At 46.8% G+C, this 27,890-nt stretch overlaps 1 protein-coding gene across 3 annotated transcripts in view; it reads right to left on the bottom strand.

The window, feature by feature from the left end:
* Positions 1 to 23,568, bottom strand: part of ppp1r13l (protein phosphatase 1, regulatory subunit 13 like) — a 68,900-nt gene extending 45,332 nt beyond the window's left edge. Inside the window, exons 1-2 of one of the 3 annotated variants that reach the window (XM_036961984.2) lie at positions 23,336 to 23,510; positions 11,893 to 11,976 (exon numbers count right to left, since the gene is read on the bottom strand). The gene's annotated coding sequence lies outside the window, so the exon portion shown is untranslated. Of the gene's footprint in view, positions 1 to 11,892; positions 11,977 to 23,249 lie in introns of all 3 variants that reach the window. The other 2 variants (XM_036961981.2, XM_036961980.2) reach the window with 2 other exon arrangements.
* Positions 23,569 to 27,890: the final 4,322 nt, after the last annotated feature.

The following is a 27,890-nucleotide window of genomic DNA, read 5'->3' as shown; positions in this document are numbered from 1 at the left end:
TAGAGTGTAGAGGCGGCAGGGTAGCCTAGTGGTTAGAGTGTAGAGGCGGCAGGGTAGCCTAGTGGTTAGAGTGTAGAGGCGGCAGGGTAGCCTAGTGGTTAGAGTGTAGAGGCGGCAGGGTAGCCTAGTGGTTAGAGTGTAGAGGCGGCAGGGTAGCCTAGTGGTTAGAGTGTAGAGGCTGCAGGTAGCCTAGGGGTTAGAGTGTAGAGGTGGCAGGTAGCCTAGTGGTTAGAGTGTAGAGGCGGCAGGGTAGCCTAGTGGTTAGAGTGTAGAGGCGGCAGGGTAGCCTAGTGGTTAGAGTGTAGAGGCGGCAGGGTAGCCTAGTGGTTAGAGTGTAGAGGCGGCAGGGTAGCCTAGTGGTTAGAGTGTAGAGGTGGCAGGGTAGCCTAGTGGTTAGAGTGTAGAGGTGGCAGGGTAGCCTAGTGGTTAGAGTGTAGAGGAGGCAGGGTAGCCTAGTGGTTAGAGTGTAGAGGCGGCAGGGTAGCCTAGTGGTTAGAGTGTAGAGGCGGCAGGGTAGCCTAGTGGTTAGAGTGTGGAGGCGGCAGGGTAGCCTAGTGGTTAGAGTGTAGAGGTGGCAGGGTAGCCTAGTGGTTAGAGTGTAGAGGTGGCAGGGTAGCCTAGTGGTTAGAGTGTAGAGGTGACAGGGTAGCCTAGTGGTTAGAGTGGAGGGGCGACAGGGTAGCCTAGTGGTTAGAGTGTAGAGGAGGCAGGGTAGCCTAGTGGTTAGAGTGTAGAGGTGGCAGGGTAGCCTAGTGGTTAGAGTGTAGAGGTGGCAGGGTAGCCTAGTGGTTAGAGTGTAGAGGTGGCAGGGTAGCCTAGTGGTTAGAGTGTAGGGGCGGCAGGGTAGCCTAGTGGTTAGAGTGTAGAGGAGGCAGGTAGCCTAGTGGTTAGAGTGTAGAGGTGGCAGGGTAGCCTAGTGGTTAGAGTGTAGAGGCGGCAGGGTAGCCTAGTGGTTAGAGTGTAGAGGCGGCAGGGTAGCCTAGTGGTTAGAGCGTAGAGGCGGCAGGGTAGCCTAGTGGTTAAAGTGTTGAGGCGGCAGGGTAGCCTAGTGGTTAGAGTGTAGAGGCGGCAGGGTAGCCTAGTGGTTAGAGTGTAGAGGCGGCAGGGTAGCCTAGTGGTTAGAGTGTAGAGGCGGCAGGGTAGCCTAGTGGTTAGAGTGTAGAGGCTGCAGGTAGCCTAGGGGTTAGAGTGTAGAGGTGGCAGGTAGCCTAGTGGTTAGAGTGTAGAGGCGGCAGGGTAGCCTAGTGGTTAGAGTGTAGAGGCGGCAGGGTAGCCTAGTGGTTAGAGTGTAGAGGCGGCAGGGTAGCCTAGTGGTTAGAGTGTAGAGGCGGCAGGGTAGCCTAGTGGTTAGAGTGTAGAGGCGGCAGGGTAGCCTAGTGGTTAGAGTGTAGAGGCGGCAGGGTAGCCTAGTGGTTAGAGCGTTGGACTAGTAACCGCAAGGTTGCAAGATCGAATCCCCCGAGCTGACAAGGTACAAATCTGTCGTTCTGCCCCCTGAACAAGGCAGTTAACCCACTGTTCCTAGACCGTCATTGATAATAATAATTTGTTCTTAACTGACTTGCCTAGTTAAATAAAAGTTAAATATACATATATTTTGAAAGAGTAAAACCTGATTGTTTCTAGTGGCGTTTAGTTACAAGTGAAGTGTCCCTGCTTCACATCACTTCAAAAGATTGAAGCGTGACTGAAGAGACCGGCTTGTGTTGGAGAGCCGAGCAGATCAGCTCAATCGGATACTACTTAAATAGCGATTGAAAGTATTTTTTACCTAGTTACTTTACACCACTGGACAAAACGGATTAAAAGAAGCTTCACGTCAAAATGAAAAGTCCTTTAGATCTTTTTGTAATTCTGGTCACGTCTCTACAGCTCAGTCTGCCGTTGGAGTGGAGCTGTACTCAGTATAGGACTTCTGGCTGACTGGAGACTTCAGACAGACAGCTGTGTCTGCCAGGGAGGGAGGGAGGGAGGGAGGCAGGCAGGCAGGCAGCTGTGTCTGCCAGGTAGCAGGGAGGGAGGGAGGGAGGGAGGCAGGCAGCTGTGTCTGCCAGGTAGCAGGGGAGGTAGTGAAGTTATTGAGTGAAGCTTTACTCAGTATAGGATTTCTGGCTGACTGGAGACAGACAGACAGACAGACAGACAGACAGACAGACAGACAGACAGACAGACAGACAGACAGACAGACAGACAGACAGACAGGACAGAAGAAACAGACAGACAGACAGCCGGTTACTGGGGACAGACTAGATGGGCAGAGCAGACCCAGACAGACGGTGAGGTCAGTGTATTCCCCAGACACAGTTTACAGTGCATTTGGAAAGTATTCAGACCCCTTGACTTTTTCCACAATTTCTTATGTTACAGTCTTATTCTAAACTTGATTAAATAGCTATTTCCCCTCCCTCATCAATCAACACATAATAGCCCCATAATGACAAAGCAAAAAACAGGTGTTTACATAAATATTCAGACTCTTTACTCAGTACTTCATTGAAGCACCTTTGGCAGCAATTGCAGCCTCAAGTCTTCTTGGGTATGATGCTTTGGCACACCTGTATTTGGGGAGTTTCTCCCATTCTTCTCCACAAATCATAGCTCTGTCAGGCTAGATGGGGAGAGTAGCTGCACAGCTATTTTCATGTCTCTCCAGAGATGTTCGATCAGCTTCAATTCCGGGCTCTGGCTGGGCCACTCAAGAACATTCAGGGACTTGTCCTGAAAGCCACTCCTGCATTATCTTGGCTGTGTGCTTAGGGTCGTTGTCCTGCTGGAAGGTGAACCTTCGCCCCAGTCTGAGGTCCTGAGCGCTCTGGAGCAGGTTTTTAATCAAGGATCGCTGTACTTTTCTCCGTTCATCTTTCCATCGATCCTGACTAGTCTCCCAGTAGTTGCCACTGAAAAACATCCCCACAGTATGATGCTGCCACTACCATGCTTCACCGTAGGGATGGTGCCAGGTTTCCTCCAGACGTGACGCTTGGCATTCAGGCCAAAGAGTTCAATCTTGGTTTCATCAGACCAGATAACCTTGTTTCTCATGGTCTGAGAGTCCTTTAGGTGCCTTTTGGCAAACTGCAAGTGGGCTGTCATGTGCCTTTTACCGAGGAGTGGCTTCAGTCTGGCCACTCTACCATAAAGGCCTGATTGATGGAGTGCTGCAGAGAGGGTTGTCCTTCTGGAAGGTTCTCCCATCTCCACAGAGGAACTCTGGAGCTCTGTCAGAGTGACCATCAGGTTCTTGGTCACCTCCCTGACCAAGGCCTTTCTCCCCGGATTGTTCAGTTTGGCGGTCAGCTCTAGGAAGAGCCTTGGTGGTTCCAAACTTCTGCCACTTGTGTTCTTGGGGTATTGTGTGTAGAGGAAATAAATAATTTTATCCATTTTAGAATAAGGCTGTAACAAAACGTGGAATAAGGGGGTAATAATCACAAAGGGGGTGACTAATTTTAGTGCCACTCCAATACCTCGACTTTGTTGTCCTTAAGCCATTTTGCCACAACTTTGGAAGTATGCTTAGGGTCATTGTCCATTTGGAAGACCCATTTGCGACCAAGCTTTAACTTCCTGACTGATGTCTTGAGATGTTGCTTCAATATATCCACATAATTTTCATGCCTCATGTTGCCATCTGTTTTGTGAAGTGCACCAGTCCCTCCTGCAGCAAAGCACCCCCACAACATGATGCTGCCACCCCCGTGCTTCACGGTTGGGGTGGTGTTCTTCAGCTTGCAAGCCTCCCCCTTTTTCCTCCAAACATAACGATGGTCATTATGGCCAAACAGTTCTATTTTTGTTTCATCAGACCCGAGGACATTTCTCCAAAAAGTACGATCTTTGTCACCATGTGCAGTTGCAAACCGTTGTCTGACTGTTTTATGGCGGTTTTGGAGCAGTGGCTTCTTCCTTGCTGAGCGGCCTTTCAGGTTATGTCGATATAGGACTTGTTTTACTGTGGATATAGATACTTTTGTACCTGTTTCCTCCAGCATCTTCACAAGGTCCTTTGCTGTTGTTCTGGGATTGATTTGCACTTTTCGCACCAAAATACGTTCATCTCTAGGAGACAGACCACGTCTCCTTCCTGAGCGGTATGACGGCTGCGTGGTCCCATGGTGTGTATACTTGCGTACTATTGTTTGTACTATTATTGTTTGTACTATTATTGTTTGTTTAAAGGCACAGTCAACTTAGTGTATGTAAACTTCTCACCCACTGGAATTGTGATACAGTGAATTAATCTGTCTGTAAACATTTTGTTGGGAAAATGACTTGTGTCACGCACAAAGTAGATGTCCTAACCGACTTACCAAAACTATAGGTTTGTTAACAAGACATTTGTGGAGTGGTTGAAAAACGAGGTTAATTGACACCAACATAACCCACCACCCGAGGTAACATGCCCCCTTCCTGTACTTCTCACACTTTATGTCACCCCCTCCTAACCCTACCCCACCCTAACCCCCCCCCCCTTAACCCTAACCCTACCCCCCTAACCGTAACCCCCCCCCTTAACCCTAACGCTACCCCCCCTAACCCTACCCCCCTAACCGTAACCCCCCCTTAACCCTAACCCTACCCCCCCTAACCCTAACCCCCCCCCCCTGAACCCTAACCCTCCCAACCATAACCCCCCCTAACCCTACCCCCCCACCTTAACCCTACCCCCCCTAACCCTACCCCCCCTAACCATAACCTCCCCCCTAACCCTACCCCCCTAACCCTAACCCCCCCCCCAACACGTTACCAGGTTGACACTACTCTTGTGCGACTAAACACGTCATCTGTCTCATCACAATTTTTTTAAGTCATACCTACTCAACCCAAAAAAATGTCATCCTGGGTGGTCAATGGTAAAGGTAACTTGACCTTTTATCCCACGTTACCTTTAGTGTTTAGTCGCACAAGAGTAGTGTCAACCTGGTAACGTGTTGGGGGGGGTGGGGGGTGGCTAAATAGAACATAGGTCAATGGTAAAGGTAACTTGGTCTATGTTCTAATTACCACCCCCCCCCCCCCCCCACTTCACCACGACTCTGGGGTTAAAATGGTACAGTTCACTCATATTTAAGAGTTAAGAAATAAATAAAATAGGAACGGAAAGCTGGGATCGCCCTCTTTTTATCAAAGAGCATTAAAAACGTGGTGTTTTGACTGCTTGTCTGAATGCAGGTTTCCTTCTATATTGTAACATGAACAGGGCCTCGAGAGGTATATTTCTCTGACACAGACAACAAGCCCACTAGGTAAATAAATCAACTATTCTACTACAGGGTTGTCAGATTTTTCTATCCATTACTTGTTTTGTTTGCGGAGGGAAAGTACACGTGGATCGTTCTAGATCTCCGCCACAGAAATATTTTTGTGATGTTTCATTTTATTTTTGCAACGGCGTAGCGCCACAGTTTATTTGACTACAGCGGAAACACTGGTGTACTCTTGTGTTCACTCACTGGAGAACAGACTGACGTCAGCTAGCCTATGACCTATGACAACTCACTGGAGAACAGAGACTGATGTCAGCTAGCCTATGACAACACACTGGAGAACAGAGACTGATGTCAGCTAGCCTATGACCCATGACAACACACTGGAGAACAGAGACTGATATCAGCTAACCTATGACCTATGACAACACACTGGAGAACAGAGACTGATGTCAGCTAACCCATGACAACACACTGGAGAACAGAGACTGATGTCAGCTAACCTATGACCCATGACAACACACTGGAGAACAGAGACTGATGTCAGCTAGCCTATGACCTATGACAACTCACTGGAGAACAGAGACTGATGTCAGCTAGCCTATGACCTATGACAACACACTGGAGAACAGAGACTGATGTCAGCTAGCCTATGACCTATGACAACACACTGGAGAACAGAGACTGATGTCAGCTAACCTATGACCTATGACAACACACTGGAGAACAGAGACTGATGTCAGCTAGCCTATGACCTATGACAACACACTGGAGAACAGAGACTGATGTCAGCTAGCCTATGACCTATGACAACTCACTGGAGAACAGAGACTGATGTCAGCTAACCTATGACAACACACTGGAGAACAGGGACTGATGTCAGCTAGCCTATGACCTATGACAACTCACTGGAGAACAGAGACTGATGTCAGCTAACCTATGACAACACACTGGAGAACAGGGACTGATGTCAGCTAGCCTATGACCTATGACAACACACTGGAGAACAGAGACTGATGTCAGCTAGCCTATGACAACACACTGGAGAACAGAGACTGATGTCAGCTAGCCTATGACCCATGACAACACACTGGAGAACAGAGACTGATATCAGCTAGCCTATGACAACACACTGGAGAACAGAGACTGATGTCAGCTAACCCATGACAACACACTGGAGAACAGAGACTGATGTCAGCTAACCTATGACCCATGACAACACACTGGAGAACAGAGACTGATGTCAGCTAGCCTATGACCCATGACAACACACTGGAGAACAGAGACTGATGTCAGCTAACCTATGACCTATGACAACACACTGGAGAACAGAGACTGATGTCAGCTAACCTATGACAACACACTGGAGAACAGGGACTGATGTCAGCTAGCCTATGACAACACACTGGAGAACAGAGACTGATGTCAGCTAGCCTATGACCTATGACAACACACTGGAGAACAGAGACTGATGTCAGCTAGCCTATGACCTATGACAACACACTGGAGAACAGACTGATGTCAGCTAGCCTATGACCTATGACAACTCACTGGAGAACAGAGACTGATGTCAGCTAGCCTATGACCTATGACAGCTCACTGGAGAACAGAGACTGATGTCAGCTAGCCTATGACCTATGACAACTCACTGGAGAACAGAGACTGATGTCAGCTAGCCTATGACCCATGACAACACACTGGAGAACAGAGACTGATGTCAGCTAACCTATGACCCATGACAACACACTGGAGAACAGAGACTGATGTCAGCTAGCCTATGACCTATGACAACACACTGGAGAACAGAGACTGATGTCAGCTAGCCTATGACCCATGACAACACACTGGAGAACAGAGACTGATGTCAGCTAGCCTATGACCCATGACAACACACTGGAGAACAGAGACTGATGTCAGCTAACCTATGACAACACACTGGAGAACAGGGACTGATGTCAGCTAGCCTATGACAACACACTGGAGAACAGAGACTGATGTCAGCTAGCCTATGACCCATGACAACACACTGGAGAACAGAGACTGATGTCAGCTAGCCTATGACAACACACTGGAGAACAGAGACTGATGTCAGCTAGCCTATGACCTATGACAACACACTGGAGAACAGAGACTGATGTCAGCTAGCCTATGACAACACACTGGAGAACAGAGACTGATGTCAGCTAACCTATGACCCATGACAACACACTGGAGAACAGAGACTGATATCAGCTAGCCTATGACCTATGACAACACACTGGAGAACAGAGACTGATGTCAGCTAGCCTATGACCCATGACAACACACTGGTCCTGTACCAGTGTTGAAAGATAGATTCCCAGTGACTGATTGTGACCCACGGACCAGGACTCCCAAACAACTTCAGTCTTTGCAAAAAGCTTCTGGATGACAGCTCTCAGTTGATGACAGCTCTGGTCAGTTACAGCAGAACCAGACGTGGTCAGTTACAGCAGAACCAGACGTGGTCAGTTACAGCAGAACCAGACGTGGTCAGTTACAGCAGAACCAGACGTGGTCAGTTACAGCAGAACTAGACGTGGTCAGTTACAGCAGAACCAGACGTGGTCAGTTACAGCAGAACCAGACGTGGTCAGTTACAGCAGAACCAGACGTGGTCAGTTACAGCAGAACTAGACGTGGTCAGTTACAGCAGAACTAGACGTGGTCAGTTACAGCAGAACTAGACGTGGTCAGTTACAGCAGAACCAGACGTGGTCAGTTACAGCAGAACCAGACGTGGTCAGTTAGACGTGGTCAGTTACAGCAGAACTAGACGTGGTCAGTTACAGCAGAACCAGACGTGGTAAGTTACAGCAGAACCAGACGTGGTAAGTTACAGCAGAACCAGACGTGGTCAGTTACAGCAGAACCAGACGTGGTCAGTTAGACGTGGTCAGTTACAGCAGAACTAGACGTGGTCAGTTACAGCAGAACTAGACGTGGTCAGTTACAGCAGAACCAGACGTGGTCAGTTACAGCAGAACCAGACGTGGTCAGTTACAGCAGAACCAGACGTGGTCAGTTACAGCAGAACCAGACGTGGTCAGTTACAGCAGAACCAGACGTGGTCAGTTAGACGTGGTCAGTTACAGCAGAACCAGACGTGGTCAGTTACAGCAGAACCAGATGTGGTCAGTTACAGCAGAACCAGACGTGGTCAGTTAGACGTGGTCAGTTACAGCAGAACTAGACGTGGTCAGTTACAGCAGAACCAGACGTGGTCAGTTACAGCAGAACCAGACGTGGTCAGTTAGACGTGGTCAGTTACAGCAGAACCAGACGTGGTCAGTTACAGCAGAACCAGACGTGGTCAGTTACAGCAGAACCAGACGTGGTCAGTTACAGCAGAACTAGACGTGGTCAGTTACAGCAGAACCAGACGTGGTCAGTTACAGCAGAACCAGACGTGGTCAGTTACAGCAGAACCAGACGTGGTCAGTTACAGCAGAACCAGACGTGGTCAGGTACAGCAGAACCAGACGTGGTCAGGTACAGCAGAACCAGACGTGGTCAGGTACAGCAGAACCAGACGTGGTCAGTTACAGCAGAACCAGACGTGGTCAGTTAGACGTGGTCAGTTACAGCAGAACTAGACGTGGTCAGTTACAGCAGAACCAGACGTGGTCAGTTACAGCAGAACCAGACGTGGTCAGTTACAGCAGAACCAGACGTGGTCAGTTAGACGTGGTCAGTTACAGCAGAACCAGACGTGGTCAGTTACGGCAGAACCAGACGTGGTCAGTTACGGCAGAACCAGACGTGGTCAGTTACGGCAGAACCAAACGTGGTCAGTTACAGCAGAACCAGACGTGGTCAGTTACAGCAGAACCAGACGTGGTCAGTTACAGCAGAACCAGACGTGGTCAGTTACAGCAGAATCAGACGTGGTCAGTTACAGCAGAACCAGACGTGGTCAGTTACAGCAGAACCAGACGTGGTCAGTTACAGCAGAACCAGACGTGGTCAGTTACAGCAGAACCAGACGTGGTCAGTTACAGCAGAACCAGATGTGGTCAGTTACGGCAGAACTAGACGTGGTCAGTTACAGCAGAACCAGACGTGGTCAGTTACAGCAGAACCAGACGTGGTCAGTTACAGCAGAACCAGACGTGGTCAGTTACAGCAGAACCAGACGTGGTCAGTTACAGCAGAACCAGACGTGGTCAGTTACGGCAGAACCAGACGTGGTCAGTTACAGCAGAACTAGACGTGGTCAGTTACAGCAGAACCAGACGTGGTCAGTTACGGCAGAACCAGACGTGGTCAGTTACGGCAGAACCAGACGTGGTCAGTTACGGCAGAACCAGTCGTGGTCAGTTACGGCAGAACCAGACGTGGTCAGTTACAGCAGAACCAGACGTGGTCAGTTACGGCAGAACCAGACGTGGTCAGTTACGGCAGAACCAGACGTGGTCAGTTACAGCAGAACCAGACGTGGTCAGCTACAGCAGAACCAGACGTGGTCAGTTACAGCAGAACCAGACGTGGTCAGTTACAGCAGAACCAGACGTGGTCAGTTAGACGTGGTCAGTTACAGCAGAACTAGACGTGGTCAGTTACAGCAGAACTAGACGTGGTCAGTTACAGCAGAACCAGACGTGGTCAGTTAGACGTGGTCAGTTACAGCAGAACTAGACGTGGTCAGTTACAGCAGAACTAGACGTGGTCAGTTACAGCAGAACCAGACGTGGTCAGTTACGGCAGAACCAGACGTGGTCAGTTACGGCAGAACCAGACGTGGTCAGTTACGGCAGAACCAGACGTGGTCAGTTACGGCAGAACCAGACGTGGTCAGTTACGGCAGAACCAGACGTGGTCAGTTACAGCAGAACCAGACGTGGTCAGTTACAGCAGAACCAGACGTGGTCAGTTACAGCAGAACCAGACGTGGTCAGTTACAGCAGAACCAGACGTGGTCAGTTACAGCAGAACCAGACGTGGTCAGTTAGACGTGGTCAGTTACAGCAGAACTAGACGTGGTCAGTTACAGCAGAACCAGACGTGGTCAGTTACAGCAGAACTAGACGTGGTCAGTTACAGCAGAACCAGACGTGGTCAGTTACAGCAGAACCAGACGTGGTCAGTTACAGCAGAACCAGACGTGGTCGGTTACAGCAGAACTAGACGTGGTCAGTTACAGCAGAACTAGACGTGGTCAGTTACAGCAGAACTAGACGTGGTCAGTTACAGCAGAACCAGACGTGGTCAGTTACAGCAGAATCAGATGTGGTCAGTTACAGCAGAACTAGACGTGGTCGGTTACAGCAGAACTAGACGTGGTCAGTTACGGCAGAACTAGACGTGGTCAGTTACAGCAGAACCAGACGTGGTCAGTTACGGCAGAACTAGACGTGGTCAGTTACAGCAGAACTAGACGTGGTCAGTTACGGCAGAACTAGACGTGGTCAGTTACGGCAGAACTAGACGTGGTCAGTTACGGCAGAACTAGACGTGGTCAGTTACAGCAGAACCAGACGTGGTCAGTTACGGCAGAACTAGACGTGGTCAGTTACAGCAGAACTAGACGTGGTCAGTTACAGCAGAACTAGACGTGGTCAGTTACAGCAGAACTAGACATGGTCAGTTACAGCAGAACCAGACGTGGTCAGTTACAGCAGAACCAGGCGTGGTCAGTTACAGCAGAACCAGACGTGGTCAGTTACAGCAGAACCAGACGTGGTCAGTTACAGCAGAACCAGACGTGGTCAGTTAGACGTGGTCAGTTACAGCAGAACCAGACGTGGTCAGTTACAGCTGCAATGAAGTTGTACACAGTTTGAACACCAGATTCTCTGACAATGTTATAACATGTTAGTTGGTTGGTTAGTTAGTTGGTTAGTTAGTGGATTAGTTTGTGGATTAGTTAGTCAGTTTGTGGGTTGGTTAGTCAGTTAGTGGGTTAGTTAGTCAGTTAGTTGGTGGGTTAGTTAGTTGGTGGGTTAGTTAGTTGGTGGGTTAGTTAGTTGGTTGGTAGGTGGGTGGGTGGGTTAGTTAGTTAGTTGGTGGGTTAGTTAGTAGGTGGGCTAGTTAGTTGGTGGGTTAGTTGGTGGGTGGGTTAGTTAGTTGGTGGGTGGGTTAGTTGGTGGGTTAGTTAGTTGGTGGGTTAGTTAGTTGGTGGATTAGTTAGTAGGTGGGTTAGTTAGTTGGTGGGTTAGTTGGTGGGTGGGTTAGTTGGTGGGTGGGTTAGTTGGTGGGTGGGTTAGTTAGTGGGTGGGTTAGTTAGTGGGTGGGTTAGTTAGTTGGTGGGTGGGTTTGGTCATTTGGGTGATTAGATTACAGTCAACTTTAATAAGAGGAAGGTTACAACAGTGAAGCAAACAGTTCAAGGCATCATGATACCCACATACACACTGTGTGTGTGTGCGTGTGCGTGTGTGTGTGTGTGTGTGCTGGTCTCCCAGGCTGTCTGTGTTCTGCTATGTGACTTCTTAGCTAGAGTCAGAGGCCTTGTGACCACATTCCTCCACACCATCACCCAGTCACCACACCTTCCAGCCTGCAAGAGGCGGAGGACAGTACTCCCTGAAACCAGGGCCCGACCACTCCTCTTCCTGCTGCTGGCTAATGCTTATCTCTGTTTGTCAAGAGCAACACACACATTCCACTCTCACTGGCTCATACAGGTCACACACATACACTCCAACTCTCTTACTCGGCAACTCACTTAACACCACTCTCTCTACCTCTGTCTCTCAGCTTTTCCTCTCTTCGTGTTTCACTACCTCTTCTCTTTCCCCCTCGTTGCTTCCTTAAAAAAAAAAAAAAGTATCCTAGTGTCTGTTCTGTTGTCTACTGCAACACTTAGCTTCAGTCTCTTGTTACCCATGCTGAACCCATCCCCTGAGATAGTTTGGTAATAGGTCATTTCTCCATAGGCCTGATGTCTGCTACCCACCGTTTACTCCCTACATTACTGGCAGGCAGCACCTCTATGCTAGGCCAGGCAGCCAAGAACATCGTCTCTGTGAAGAGTGTTTCAAATTTGATTACGTCACATGCACCGAATACAACAGGTGTAGTAGACCTTACAGTGAAAGCTTACGTACAAGCCCTTAACCTAACAATGCAGTTTTAAGAAAATACCAATACATTTTTTTAAATAGAAGTAAGCAAAACAAATAATTAAAGAGCCGCAGTAAATAACTATAGCGGGGCGAAATACGGAGTCAATGTGGAGGCTATATACAGGGTATTACGGTACAGAGTCAATGTGGAGGCTATATACAGGGGGTACCGGTACAGAGTCAATGTGGAGGCTATATACAGGGGGTACCGGTACAGAGTCAATGTGGAGGCTATATACAGGGTGTTACGGTACAGAGTCAATGTGGAGGCTATATACAGGGTATTACGGTACAGAGTCAATGTGGAGGCTATATACTGGGGGTACCAGTACAGAGTCAATGTGGAGGCTATATACAGGGGGTACTGGTACAGAGTCAATGTGGAGGCTATATACAGGGGGTACCAGTACCGAGTCAATGTGGAGGCTATATACAGGGGGTACCGGTACAGAGTCAATGTGGAGGCTATATACAGGGTATTACGGTACAGAGTCAATGTGGAGGCTATATACAGGGGGTACCGGTACAGAGTCAATGTGGAGGCTATATACAGGGGGTACCGGTGTCGAGGTAATTATGTACATGTAGGTAGAGTTATTAAAGTGTCAATGCAATGTTGTTGTTGTTGTTGTTGTTCTGAAACCCCACTCTACTTTATTTAGGAAAAATAATACTTACTCTGACCGAGATGTGGTTGTCCCACCTAGCTACCTTCAGACGGATGCACTGACTGTAATGTGGGCTCCTGGATAAGACTGTCTGCCCAATGACTCACCCGTCAATGTAATGTTGTGTAGTCCTTTTGAACACAAGGCATTGAATGCCTGTGTCTGTTAAGCAGCGCTGCTGTAGAGGTATACACATCTCAACCCATGAGTTCAACTTCAAAAGGAATCTGACTGACATACAGGCAGATGTACGTGTTTCGCGGTTACGCTCTTACAGTCAACTCAGAGTCAACACACAGTCAACACACAGTCAACCTGAGGGGAAAAACACGCCCTAAAGTTGTGAACTAAAACTCCTACAGACCAGTCTTATGTCAGAGCACCAACGGTAGACTCCTTCCTACACTATAGTGGAAAGCAGCAACGGAGATCCTAAACCAGAGATGGGCAACTCTCCAGAGATACACTATAGTGGAAAGCAGCAACAGAGATCCTAAACCAGAGATGGGCAACTCTCCAGAGATACACTATAGTGGAAAGCAGCAACAGAGATCCTAAACCAGAGATGGGCAACTCTCCAGAGATACACTATAGTGGAAAGCAGCAACAGAGATCCTAAACCAGAGATGGGCAACTCTCCAGAGATACACTATAGTGGAAAGCAGCAACAGAGATCCTAAACCAGAGATGGGCAACTCTCCAGAGATACACTATAGTGGAAAGCAGCAACAGAGATCCTAAACCAGAGATCAGAGATGGGCAACTCTCCAGAGATACACTATAGTGGAAAGCAGCAACAGAGATCCTAAACCAGAGATGGGCAACTCTGCGAGGGGCGTAGAGAAAACGTTTGCTACAATTCTACACATTTTACCACAGGGTGGAGAGAATATGTAGCAATTATATAAAACTCATTTCAATTCTACACATTTTACCACAGGGTGGAGAGAATATGTAGCAATTATATAAAACTCATTTCAATTCTACACATTTTTCAATAGGATGGAGGCAAATGTTTGCTGTTTTTAATATGGTAACCGATGACGAACGGGCCCCGTCCCGGTCGTTGATTTGACCATGTTTACTAAACGTTTAGGTAGCTGGCTACTAGAGTGACTTACCAATGTTGATTGATGCACAACCTAATATAGAAACAATCTACGTGCCCCCCCCACTGCTTCTACCAGTTTGACGGCAAACACATTGACATGAAAAACATACCTCCATTTATTTCACAATGCCAGTATGTAAGAAAGGATATATACTCTCCCTTTGCAACCCTTCTGTGAGCTCACACACACACACACACACACACGCTCACACACGCACACACACACACACACACACACACACCTCTCTCCGACGTACATCCAAGTCCTCATACCACAGAGTCAGTTAAAGACGGTCCTAACTCACAGCACCACACCCCATTCCTCTGAAGGACTTACTCACAGCAGGAGGGTTACACAAAAAATGTAAAACAGTTTAAAAATTGTAACCGTTATTTAACTAGGCAAGTCAGTTAAAGAACAAATTATTATTTACAATGACGGTCTACCTTGTTCAGGGGCAGAACAACAGATTTTTACCTTGTCAGCTCTGGGATTCGATCCAGCAACCTTTCGGTTACTGGCCTAATCACTAAGCTACCTGCCCGCCCCAAAAGCCAGTTAAAGCCAATGTGGATGAGGAACTATTGAGCTAAACTAGAGCACGGGGATGAGGAACTATTGAACTAGACTAAAGCACGAGGAATGAGGAACTATTGAGCTAGACTAGAGCACGAGGAACTATTGAGCTAGACTAGAGCACGCGAATGAGGAACTATTGAGCTAGACTAGAGCATGCGGATGAGGAACTATTGAGCTAGACTAGAGCACGAGGATGAGGAACTATTGAGCTAGACTAGAGCACGAGGAACTATTGAGCTAGACTAGAGCACGAGGATGAGGAACTATTGAACTAGACTAGAGCACAGGAATGAGGAACTATTGAGCTAGACTAGAGCACGAGGATGAGGAACTATTGAGCTAGACTAGAACATGCGGATGAGGAACTATTGAGCTAGACTAGAGCACGCGAATGAGGAACTGTTAAGCTAGACTAGAGCACAGGAATGAGGAACTATTGAGCTAGACTAGAGCACGAGGATGAGGAACTATTGAACTAGACTAGAGCACAGGAATGAGGAACTATTGAGCTAGACTAGAGCACGCGGATGAGGAACTATTGCGCTAGACTAGAGCACGCAGATGAGGAACTATTGAACTAGACTAGAACATGCGGATGAGGAACTATTGAGCTAGACTAGAGCACGCGAATGAGGAACTGTTGATCTAGACTAGAGCACAGGAATGAGGAACTATTGAGCTAGACTAGAGCACAGGAATGAGGAACTATTGAGCTAGACTAGAGCACGAGGATGAGGAACTATTGAACTAGACTAGAGCACGAGGATGAGGAACTATTGAACTAGACTAGAGCACTTGGATGAGGAACTATTGAGCTAGACTAGAGCAGGGGGATGAGGAACTATTGAGCTAGACTAGAGCACGAGGAATGAGGAACTATTGAGCTAGACTAGAGCACTTGGATGAGGAACTATTGAGCTAGACTAGAGCACGGGGATGAGGAACTGTTGAACTAGACTAGAGCACGCGGATGAGGAACTGTTGAGCTAGACTAGAGCACGAGGAACTATTGAGCTAGACTAAAGCACAAGGATGAGGAACTATTGAGCTAGACTAAAGCACACGGATGAGGAACTATTGAGCTAGACTAGAGCACGAGGAACTATTGAGCTAGACTAGAGCACAAGGAACTGTTGAGCTAGACTAGAGCACGCGGATGAGGAACTATTGAACTAGAGCACGAGGAACTATTGAACTAGACTAGAGCACAGGAATGAGGAACTGTTGAGCTAGACTAGAGCACGAGGAATGAGGAACTATTGTGCTAGACTAGAGCACGGGGAATGAGGAACTGTTGAGCTAGACTAGAGCACAGGAATGAGGAATTATTGAACTAGACTAGAGCACGAGGATGAGGAACTATTGAACTAGACTAGAGCACAGGAATGAGGAACTGTTGAGCTAGACTAGAGCAAAGGAATGAGGAACTATTGAACTAGACTAGAACATGAGGATGAGGGACTATTGAGCTAGACTAGAGCACGCGGATGAGGAACTATTGAACTAGACTAGAGCATGAGGATGAGGAACAATTGAGCTAGACTAGAGCATGAGGATGAGGAACTATTGCGCTAGACTAGAGCACGCGGATGAGGAACTATTGAACTAGACTAGAGCACGCGGATGAGGAACTATTGAACTAGACTAGAGCACGCGGATGAGGAACTATTGAGCTAGACTACAGCACAGGAATGAGGAACTATTGAGCTAGACTAGAGCATGCGGATGAGGAACTATTGCGCTAGACTAGAGCACAGGAACTATTGAGCTTGACTAGAGCATGAGGATGAGGAACTATTGCGCTAGACTAGAGCACGAGGAATGAGGAACTATTGAGCTAGACTAGAGCATGAGGATGAGGAACTATTGCGCTAGACTAGAGCACTAGGAATGAGGAACTGTTGAACTAGACTAGAGCACGGGGATGAGGAACTATTGAACTAGACTAGAGCACGAGGCATGAGGAACTATTGAACTAGACTAGAGCACAGGGATGAGGAACTATTGAACTAGACTAGAGCATGAGGATTTATACCTGAAGGAAAACAGATAGGGCATGGGCGGAGAGCCATAAAACCCTCAGCAAGGCGTGATGGTACCGTGTGTACGATGTTTGTGTTACTATATGAAAGACTGATTGTCTGAGTGTAGATAGCACAGTTCTAGATTGAACAGAAAACACATGTCTAGGCAGGGTGGTATGGTCTGTGTATCTACTATATGGAGAAAGCATATGTTGTCTGAGTTTACTTACATAAAACCCAACAGAAAAGGCAATCTTCTGGAAATCTTCAGGTTTTGAGAGTTCAAATATCAAACTGTCTAAACTAGCCTGTGCCCCCCCCCCCAGCTTACAACAGTAACAGATAGCCTATAGAAAGAAAGTTACTGATTCACACAGACATATATCTGTTGAAATATGTATAAATGTTCCCTACTGTCTTGTCATGCACTTTGCACTTGGCAAGTTGGCAGTAGAAGAATGGTCCCACCCTGAGTTACTGCAATACCGTGTCCATGTCAAGCTATGTGCAAGGCATGTTTATTGTTTACAGTGTTTTTTTGGTTTTCATGGATTGTTTGCATTTCCCACCATGGGGTACATAGACATAACTAACTGCCAACGGGCCTGACATTTGAACTACAAAATCAAAACAACACGTTACAATAGAGCTGGTACATGTTTACACACACCGGGGAATTTGTTTACACGTAAGTGGTACATTGTGTGCTTGGCTGTTGCAGACTTAGTAGCTGCAAGGCTCCCTCGTTCAAATGAACACGCCTAAATGACTTTCACTACCTTGTCCAATCTGCAGATCCAAACCTCTAGAACACCAGGTCTCTCTCTCTCTCTCTCTCACTCTCTCTCTCTCTGCCAGCCAGGCAGCAGCATGTGACTGAGGGAGGAATCTCTCAAGGCTCCACAATGTGACAGGCAGACATTCCAGTCCAGAACACAACACACACTAACAGCTATCTAATATCTAGCTATCATCCACATAGCTAACAGCTGTCTAATATCTAGCTAACATCCACATAGCTAACAGCTGTCTAATATCTAGCTATCATCCACATAGCTAACAGCTGTCTAATATCTAGCTAACATCCACATAGCTAACAGCTGTCTAATATCTAGCTATCATCCACAATGCTAGATATCAGATAGCTGTGAGCTCTGTGGACGTTAGCTAGATATCAGATAGCTATGAGCTCTGTGGACGTTAGCTAGATATCAGATAGCTATGAGCTATGTGGACGTTAGCAAGATATCAGATAGCTGTGAGCTAACATCCACATACAGTTGCTATCTAATATCTAGCTATCATCCACATAGCTAGATATCAGATAGCTGTGAGCTCTGTGGACGTTAGCGAGATATTGGATAGCTGTGAGCTAAAGTCCACATACAGTGCATTCGGAAGGAATTCAGACGCCTTGACTTTTCCACGTTTTGTTACAGCCTTATTCTAAAATGGATTCAAACATTTTTCCCCCTCATCAATCTACGCAATATACCCCAGCTAACGTCCACATAGCTCACAGCTAAGAGCTGACACACGCTAAGGCCTATCATCCAAAACATGTTCTGCAGGGGACTTGGCTGAGGGCATCATTAACCTCTCTTGGGTAGGGGGCAGTATTTTCACCTCCGGGTGAAAAGCATGCCCAAAGTAAACTACTTGTTACTCAGACCCAGAAGCTATGATATGCATATAATTGCTAGATTTGGATAGAAAACACTCTAAAGTTTATAAAACTGTTAAAATAATGTCTATGAGTATAACAGAACTGATATGGCAGGCGAAACCCCGAGGACAAACCATCCAGGGGGGGAGGAAATTGAGGTCATAGGATTTTCCATTTGGTTTCTATGGGATACCCTTATTATTAGGAACCTGTTTGCAGTTCCTATGGCTTCCACTAGATGTCAACAGTCTTTAGAAATTGTTCTAGGTTTTTCTTTTGAGAAATGAAGAAGTGGTGCTATTCATTGTAAGTGTCACTCCAGCTGGACTCTACTGTTTTGATGCGCGTGAACAGGAGTGCGCTTCACGTTGTTTTTATCCGGTATTAGAAACAGTTTATTCCATCTTACATTTTATTGATTATTTACGTTTTAGGGTACCCGAGGTTGGATTAGGAACATCGTTTGAAATGTTTGGAGCAACTTTAAAGGTAATTTATTAGATACTTTGTAGGCATGTTGGGCGAGTTGAAACTGGTGTATTTCTGAATCAAATGCGGCAAATATAAATGGACACATTTTTGGGACATAAAGAAGGACATTATCGAACAAAAGGACCATTTGTGATGTATCTGGGACACTTTGGAGTGCCAACAGAAGAAAATCTTCAAATGTAAGGCATTAATTATATCGCTATTTATGATTTTTGTGGCGCTCCTGCCTGGTTGAAATATGATTTTCATGTGTTTGTATGCGGGCGCTGTCCTCAGATAATCGCTTGGTTTGCTTTCGCCATAAAGCCTTTTTTAAATCTGACACTGTGGCTGGATTAACAAGAAGTTAAGATTTATTTTGATGTATAACACTTATATTTTCCAGAATGTTAAATATTTGAATTTTGTATTTTTGAATTTCGCGGTCTGCAATTTCACCGGATGTGACGCTACTGTCCATAAGAAGTTTTAAGGGACTCATCATCACATGTAAACACTGAAGGTCATGTAAAACACTGAAGGTCATGTAAAACACTGAAGGTCATGTAAAACACTGAAGGTCATGTAAAACACTGAAGGTCATGTAAAACACTGAAGGTCATGTAAAACACTGAAGGTCATGTAAAACACTGAAGGTCATGTAAAACACTGAAGGTCATGTAAAACACTGAAGGTCATGTAAAACACTGAAGGTCATGTAAAACACTGAAGGTCATGTAAAACACTGAAGGTCATGTAAACACGGAAGGTCATGTAAACACTGGGTCAATCTGTTACTATGAACACTTCTGTTATTTCAAACATTGCTTAGAGAGGACTTCTTCATTCTTTAATGTGAATTTGCATGATATGTCTTGTCTTGTCGGGCCTTATTGTGTGTGTGTGTGTGTGTGTGTGTGTGTGTGTGTTTGTGTCAAAACAAAGTTTGTTTGTCACACACATAGTTTACAGCTGGTAAAAAAGGTGCAGCGAAATGCTTACTTGCAAGCTCCCTCAACAGTGTGTGATGAGTGATATCCCTTAGAGCTCCAGAGGAAAGCTACAGGACAGGTTACAGCAGGCCGAGTTGAGCTCTATTCATATAATTACATCATTATGTTACCCAGCTGGTTCTGACAGACACACAGCTCCCTCTCTCTCTCCCCAGACTGAATGATGTTCTGACAGACACACAGCTCTCCCTCTCTCTGCCCAGACTGAATGATGTTCTGACAGACACACAGCTCTCTCTCCCTCTCTCTCCCTCCTTCCCTTTCCAGACTGAATTATGTTCTGACAGACACACAGCTCTCCCTCTCTCTGCCCAAGCTGAATGATGTTCTGACAGACACACAGCTCTCTCCCTCTCTCTCTCCCTCCTTCCCTCCCCAGGCTGAATGATGTTCTGACAGACAAACAGCTCTCTCCCCTCCCTCCTTCCCTCCCCAGACTGAATGATGTTCTGACAGACACACAGCTCTCCCTCTATCTGCCCAAGCTGAATGATGTTCTGACACACACAGCTCTCTCTCTCTCTGCCCAGACTGAATGATGTTCTGACAGACACACAGCTCTCTCTCCCTCTCTCTCCCTCCTTCCCTCTCCAGACTGAATTATGTTCTGACAGACACACAGCTCTCCCTCTCTCTGCCCAAGCTGAATGATGTTCTGACAGACACACAGCTCTCTCCCTCTCTCTCCCTCCTTCCCTCCCCAGACTGAATGATGTTCTGACAGACACACAGCTCTCTCTCCCCCTCTCTCGCTCTCTCTCCCTCCTTCCCTCCCCAGACTGAATGATGTTCTGACAGACACACAGCTCTCTCTCCCTCTCCCTCTCTCTCCCTCCCTCCTTCCCTCCCCAGACTGAATGATGTTCTGACAGACACACAGCTCTCTCTCCCTCTCTCTCTCTCCCCAGACTGAATGATGTTCCGACAGACACACAGCTCTCTCTCCCCCTCTCTCTCTCTGCCCAGGCTGAATGATGTTCAGACAGACACACAGCTCTCTCTCTCCCTCCCGCTCTCTCTCTCGCTACCCAGGCTGAATGATGTTCTGACAGACACACAGCTCTCTCTCCCTCCTTCCCTCCCCAGGCTAAATGATGTTAGGTGGGCCAGTTGAGAACAAGTTCTCATTTACAACTGTGACCTGGCCAAGATAAAGCAAAGCAGTGCGACAAAAGCAACACAGATTGTGATAGATTGTGATAGATATGACGATGTGCAGGTAGAAATACTGGTGTGCAAAAGAGCAGAAAAACAAAAACAAATATGGGAGGTAGGTAGCTGGTTGGACGGGCTTTTTACAGATGGGCTGTGTACAGCTGCAGCGATCGGTAAGCTGCTCTGACAGCTGACGCTTGAAGTCAGTGAGGGAGATATAAGTCTCCAACTTCAGCAATTTTTGCAATTCGTTCCAGTCATTGGCAGCAGAGAACTGGAAGGAGAGGCGGCCAAAGAAGGTGGCTTTGGGGATGACCAGTGAGAAATACCTGCTGGAGCGTGTGCTACGGGTGGGTGCTGCTATGGTGACCAGTGAGCTGAGATAAGGCGGGGCTTTACCTAGCAAAGACTTATAGATGACCTGGAGCCAGTGGGAATATGAAGCGAGGGCCAGCCAACGAGAGCATACAAGTGGGTAGTATATGGGGCTTTGGTGACAAAACGGATGGCACTGTGATAAGACTGCATCCAGTTTGCTGAGTAGAGTGTTGAAAGCTATTTTGTAAATGACATCGCCGAAGTCGAGGATCGGTAGGATAGTCAGTTGTACGAGGGTATGTTTGGCAGCATGAGTGAAGGATGCTTTGTTTGCGAAATAGGAAGCCGATTCTAGATTTAACTTTGGATTGGAGATGTTTGATGTGATAATTAGTTATGCCACTATTTATTGACTTCAATAACTTTTTCTCTTGTCACATGAAAACATCATCGATTCAAATGAGTTAACGGTTTAAACTTTAGATTGGTTCAGTACCATATATACCTTTCTGTAAATTAGGCAATGACTGCATTTAGCTACAGTATAATATTATGTTTATAAGGCGATATATAAGTGGATAAGTTGCATCAAGTACAATCAAGTGTTAACCCAAATTATTGAAGTACAAATGCAGGCTGGGCAGAATAGTTTTACATCTAGACTGAGCTGTCTCATCCCCTCGCTGTTTTAGTGTAGTGTCAGTGCAGTGCTGTCTGTAGTGAATGGGAAGCCAACATCTGATTTCCATTAGTTGGAGGAAAATCCGTCAAGCTAAAGACATGTGTGAAGCTAGCCACAATAAGGATTAGCCACGGTCATGGAATTTGCAGATCGCCTTCTAAATAAAAGCTCTCCTTCGAAAGCGATTCAAACGGATACAAAAATAGTGGAATCATGCCACATTTGGACTAGATAGACACTAAACAACGTCGGGAATGTTGTTATATAAATTCAACAAAAGACAATCATTGGTTTCAGGAAGAAAAAAACAATTTGAAATCACTGTGAATGCATTAAGACTTTAGAATTGTATTGGGGGTCATCTGTTTTTTTTTTTTTCTCTGTACAGACATAGATCTTGGGTCCATGAAATGGGATATCAGCCTCCTCAGTGCCAACCACAGATTACAACTGTGAAGGGTCTTCACAAGATCCATAGGCATGGATCAATACATAGTAAGGTGACTGGGGAGCTTGTGCTACGGTTATATTTGTGAAAAGTCTTCACAGTTGTAGTCTGTGGTTGTCACGGAGTAGACATCCTATTTCATGGACATAAGGTCCACAGGGAAGGTGGTTTCGGGGCTCCCGAGTGGTGCAGCGGTCTAAGGCACTGCATCTCACGCCATGGTTCAAATCCAGGCTGTATCACATCCGGCTGTGATTGGGAGTCCCATAGGGCGGCGCACAATTGGCCCAGCATCGTCCGGGTATGACCGGGGTAGGCGGTCATTGTAAAGAAGTGTTTGTTCTTAACTGACTTGCCTAGTTAAATAAAGGTTACATTTAAAATATATAAGTTTGCCCCCAACGCAATTCTAAAGTCTAATACATCCACAGTGCAATTTCACAGATTTTTATTTGGACGATTTATTGTCTTTTGTTCAATTTATATAACAATATTCCGACATTGTTTAGCATTATGTTGTCCAAATATGGTGATTCCGCTATTTGTATCCGATTTTTATTTTGAAGGCATCCCGAAAATACCACGACTGTGGCTAATCCTTATTGTCGCTAGCTTCACACAGGTAAACTAAAGCTCCTCCTCGCAAGACCTCTCACAAAGAATGTCCAAAATCTTCCATCAAAACTATTTGGAAAAAAGGAATGACTGACCTTGTTTCGAAACTATCTATTGTACTGTCTAATGGGACACGGAAATCTTGTATAAAGTAATCCCAAATCAACAAATGAAAATACATAATAAAACAAACTACAATTACTAACCTCCTGCAGTAAACTGGGCAGAGTAGACTATCCCACGCAGCGAAACATTTCTATAGCCAGACAAACCAAATCAAATGCTTTCTTACCCGATGGACCTTAGTTCCGTTGAAAACTAAGACAGCAACGTTGAGCCTGAACTAAACTTAGACAACTCCTTCACTATACGTCTGTTAAAACGAGGACTATTGTTGAGCCGCCCAGTCGTTGCGTTGTGAAATGAGCGAACTTATTTTGGAACGGAGTCCAGCCCACTGCGCACTGTAACCCGAGCCAGGTGTTCCAGTGCACAGCTGGCGCAGGTGAGCCCTCCCCTGGCCGCGGTGTATCATGGGGTATGTAGGTTTTTACACATTGATCGATGTTACTCTCACAATGTTCGGGGAATTACATTGCAATGACAAGTACAGAGAAATGTAGCCCATTTATCATTTTAACGAAGACTTTTGTCTCGTATATTGTAGGACTTATTAGATAAAGATATAATAGTTTCAGGTGTGAGTAGTCTAGTATCGGCATGAATAAATCAATTCATGTTTCTGCAGTGGTGGAAAAAGTACCCAATTTTCATACTTGAGGAAAAGTAAAGATACCTTAATAGAAAATGACTCAAGTAAAAGTGACCCAGTAAAATACTACTTGAGTAAAAGTCTAAAAGTATTTGGTTTTAAACTAAAGTAAATGTAGAAGTTATTTCAAAGTCCCAATCTTAAACAAACCAGACAGCATCATTTTCTTGTTTTTATTAATTTACAGATAGCCAGCGGCGCGCTCCAACACTCGGACATCATTTACAAATGAAGCATGTGTTTAGTGAGTCCTCCAGATCAGAGGCAGTAGGGATGACCAGGGATGTTCTCTGTTTAGTGAGTCCTCCAGATCAGAGGCAGTAGAGATGACCAGGGATGTTCTCTGTTTAGTGAGTCCTCCAGATCAGAGGCAGTAGAGATGACCAGGGATGTTCTCTGTTTAGTGAGTCCTCCAGATCAGAGGCAGTAGGGATGACCAGAGATGTTCTCTGTTTAGTGGGTCCTCCAGATCAGAGGCAGTAGAGATGACCAGGGATGTTCTCTGTTTAGTGAGTCCTCCAGATCAGAGGCAGTAGAGATGACCAGGGATGTTCTCTGTTTAGTGAGTCCTCCAGATCAGAGGCAGTAGGGATGACCAGAGATGTTCTCTGTTTAGTGAGTCCTCCAGATCAGAGGCAGTAGAGATGACCAGGGATGTTCTCTGTTTAGTGAGTCCTCCAGATCAGAGGCAGTAGGGATGACCAGAGATGTTCTCTGTTTAGTGAGTCCTCCAGATCAGAGGCAGTAGCGATGACCAGGGATGTTCTCTGTTTAATGAGTCCTCCAGATCAGAGACAGTAGGGATGACCAGGGATGTTCTCTGTTTAGTGAGTCCTCCAGATCAGAGGCAGTAGGGATGACCAGGGATGTTCTCTGTTTAGTGAGTCCTCCAGATCAGAGGCAGTAGAGATGACCAGGGATGTTCTCTGTTTAGTGAGTCCTCCAGATCAGAGGCAGTAGGGATGACCAGGGATGTTCTCTGTTTAGTGAGTCCTCCAGATCAGAGGCAGTAGGGATGACCAGGGATGTTCTCTGTTTAGTGGGTCCTCCAGATCAGAGGTAGTAGGGATGACCAGGGATGTTCTCTGTTTAGTGAGTCCTCCAGATCAGAGCCAGTAGGGATGACCAGGGATGTTCTCTGTTTAGTGAGTCCTCCAGATCAGAGCCAGTAGGGATGACCAGGGATGTTCTCTGTTTAGTGGGTCCTCCAGATCAGAGGTAGTAGGGATGACCAGGGATGTTCTCTGTTTAGTGAGTCCTCCAGATCAGAGGCAGTAGGGATGACCAGGGATGTTCTCTGTTTAGTGGGTCCTCCAGATCAGAGGTAGTAGGGATGACCAGGGATGTTCTCTGTTTAGTGAGTCCTCCAGATCAGAGCCAGTAGGGATGACCAGGGATGTTCTCTGTTTAGTGAGTCCTCCAGATCAGAGCCAGTAGGGATGACCAGGGATGTTCTCTGTTTAGTGGGTCCTCCAGATCAGAGGTAGTAGGGATGACCAGGGATGTTCTCTGTTTAGTGGGTCCTCCAGATCAGAGGTAGTAGGGATGACCAGGGATGTTCTCTGTTTAGTGGGTCCTCCAGATCAGAGGTAGTAGGGATGACCAGGAATGTTCTCTGTTAAGTGGTCAGTGCACTCAGACCGACCCGTATGGTGGATGGAGTGGTCGGTGCACTCAGACTGACCCTCATGGTGGATGGAGTGGTCGGTGCACTCAGACCGACCCGTATGGTGGATGGAGTGGTCGGTGCACTCAGACCGACCCGTATGGTGGATGGAGTGGTCGGTGCACTCAGACCGACCCGTATGGTGGATGGAGTGGTCGGTGCACTACGACTGACCCGTATGGTGGATGGAGTGGTCGGTGCACTCAGACTGACCCGTATGGAGGATGGAGTGGTCGGTGCACTCAGACCGACCCGTATGGAGGATGGAGTGGTCGGTGCACTCAGACCGACCCGTATGGTGGATGGAGTGGTCGGTGCACTCAGACCGACCCGTATGGTGGATGGATTGGTCGGTGCACTCAGACCGACCCGTATGGAGGATGGAGTGGTCGGTGCACTCAGACCGACCCGTATGGAGGATGGAGTGGTCGGTGCACTCAGACTGACCCTCATGGTGGATGGAGTGGTCGGTGCACTCAGACTGACCCGTATGGTGGATGGAGTGGTCGGTGCACTCAGATCGACCCGTATGGAGGATGGAGTGGTCGGTGCACTCAGATCGACCCGTATGGAGGATGGAGTGGTCGGTGCACTCAGATCGACCCGTATGGTGGATGGAGTGGTCGGTGCACTCAGACTGACCCGTATGGCGGATGGAGTGGTCGGTGCACTCAGACCGACCCGTATGGTGGATGGAGTGGTCGGTGCACTCAGACTGACCCGTATGGCGGATGGAGTGGTCGGTGCACTCAGACCGACCCGTATGGTGGATGGAGTGGTCGGTGCACTCAGACCGACCCGTATGGAGGATGGAGTGGTCGGTGCACTCAGACCGACCCGTATGGTGGATGGAGTGGTCGGTGCACTCAGATCGACCCGTATGGTGGATGGAGTGGTCGGTGCACTCAGACCGACCCGTATGGTGGATGGAGTGAGGAAGCCCATTCCATCCATTATTTTGTTCTTTGAAGAACAGTCTCTCCTTTCACACGTATGTTTGGGTTATGTGACATACCCTGTACACGCCTTCATGTCCAAACCCTTGCAGTGTGACACATTTGAAATACTTGAACATGAGTCAAGTGTACATAGACAGGAGGAGTATTGGACTAAAGCACCCTAATGTTACTCCTTAGTCCAAGGACCTTTCTTTTTAAAGGGCAAATTGGCTCCGGAAGCCAAATCATTCAATCATTCAATCTAAACGTGAATCGATTCTCAATTGCAATACGGTTCTAGAAACATAAATCCCTCTACTTCCATTTCCCATCAAAATAATTTCACAAATACAAAATAGACACTTACTGCTCACTGTTTTAACAGTTGCAGACGACCGTATTTTTCAGTGTTTGTCTTGTCTGTTTTCTGTAAATAAGCGCTGTAACGTTGAAAAAAATGGCAGTTTGGGAACCCTAACCCCTATAAAAGGTGTGTATCAATTCAACTTTTTTCTCGCTGATATGAAAGATAAGGTTCTTATGATTCCAAATCCAGACCACAACTCTTGGGCTCTTAAAAAAAAACGCCCCCGTACGTACCAGAAGACGCCTTTCGTCCAATGACTCTTATGTGTGACGTGAAAGGAACTGAAAGTCATGACCATTGGCTAGAGAATTATATGCCAGTTGAGACGAAATGCTGTGGTGGCGAACATGCGCCTCGATTCCTTCCCTGTTAGGGTGAAGGACACACAGGGGTGGCAAGATTAAGGCCTGTCCAGCGTGTCTCCTTCTCCGCAGGTGCTGGGAAGAGCGGAAGAAGGGAGTAACTTTGAAGAAACCATGATAGTTGGATTAACGACTACAGTAAATGTTCACCGCCAACGGGATCCTGACATGTTGACACGTTGTATCGTTTCATTTCATTGGTTCTAAACGGCACGGAGCAAACAAAGAGGAAATCAGAGAAAATAGGCATCGTTGTTTAGTGCTCAGGGATTTTACAGCAGAGGCATTACAAGGAATCCTATCAATTAATGTTTCGTCTGTATTTTCTTTTCTTCGGATGTTTGAGTGGATTATGTGGCAAAAGGCAAAAAAATATCGGACCCCTCCCTCAGTGGCCGGTCCAGTTCCAGGGCCACATTCATGGGCTCTAAGGCCATCTGTTGACTGGGGGATAAAATAAGAAATTGCCACAACAGCAGGTGACCAGCAGAGGGAGCCAAATGCATGGGAAATACAAGTACTGGAAATTAAACAAGAACAAACCTACAGGGAGACTGAGGAGGAGTGGTATGAACCGACCTACCGAGACGACGCCCCAACGGAAGAATAACTATGGGCATCAGTGCTAAAGGAACTAACATTGGGCTCTAAGGCCATCTGTTGACTGGGGGATAAAATAAGAAATTGCCACAACAGCAGGTGACCAGCAGAGGGAGCCAAATGCATGGGAAATACAAGTACT

This window comes from Oncorhynchus mykiss, chromosome 24 (genome assembly GCF_057628025.1).
Source record: "Oncorhynchus mykiss isolate SJ-2025 chromosome 24, ASM5762802v1, whole genome shotgun sequence".
Taxonomy (NCBI): Eukaryota; Metazoa; Chordata; class Actinopteri; order Salmoniformes; family Salmonidae; genus Oncorhynchus; species Oncorhynchus mykiss.
Note: the sequence above shows the minus strand (reverse complement) of the source record. Positions and strands in the feature narration are given on the sequence as shown.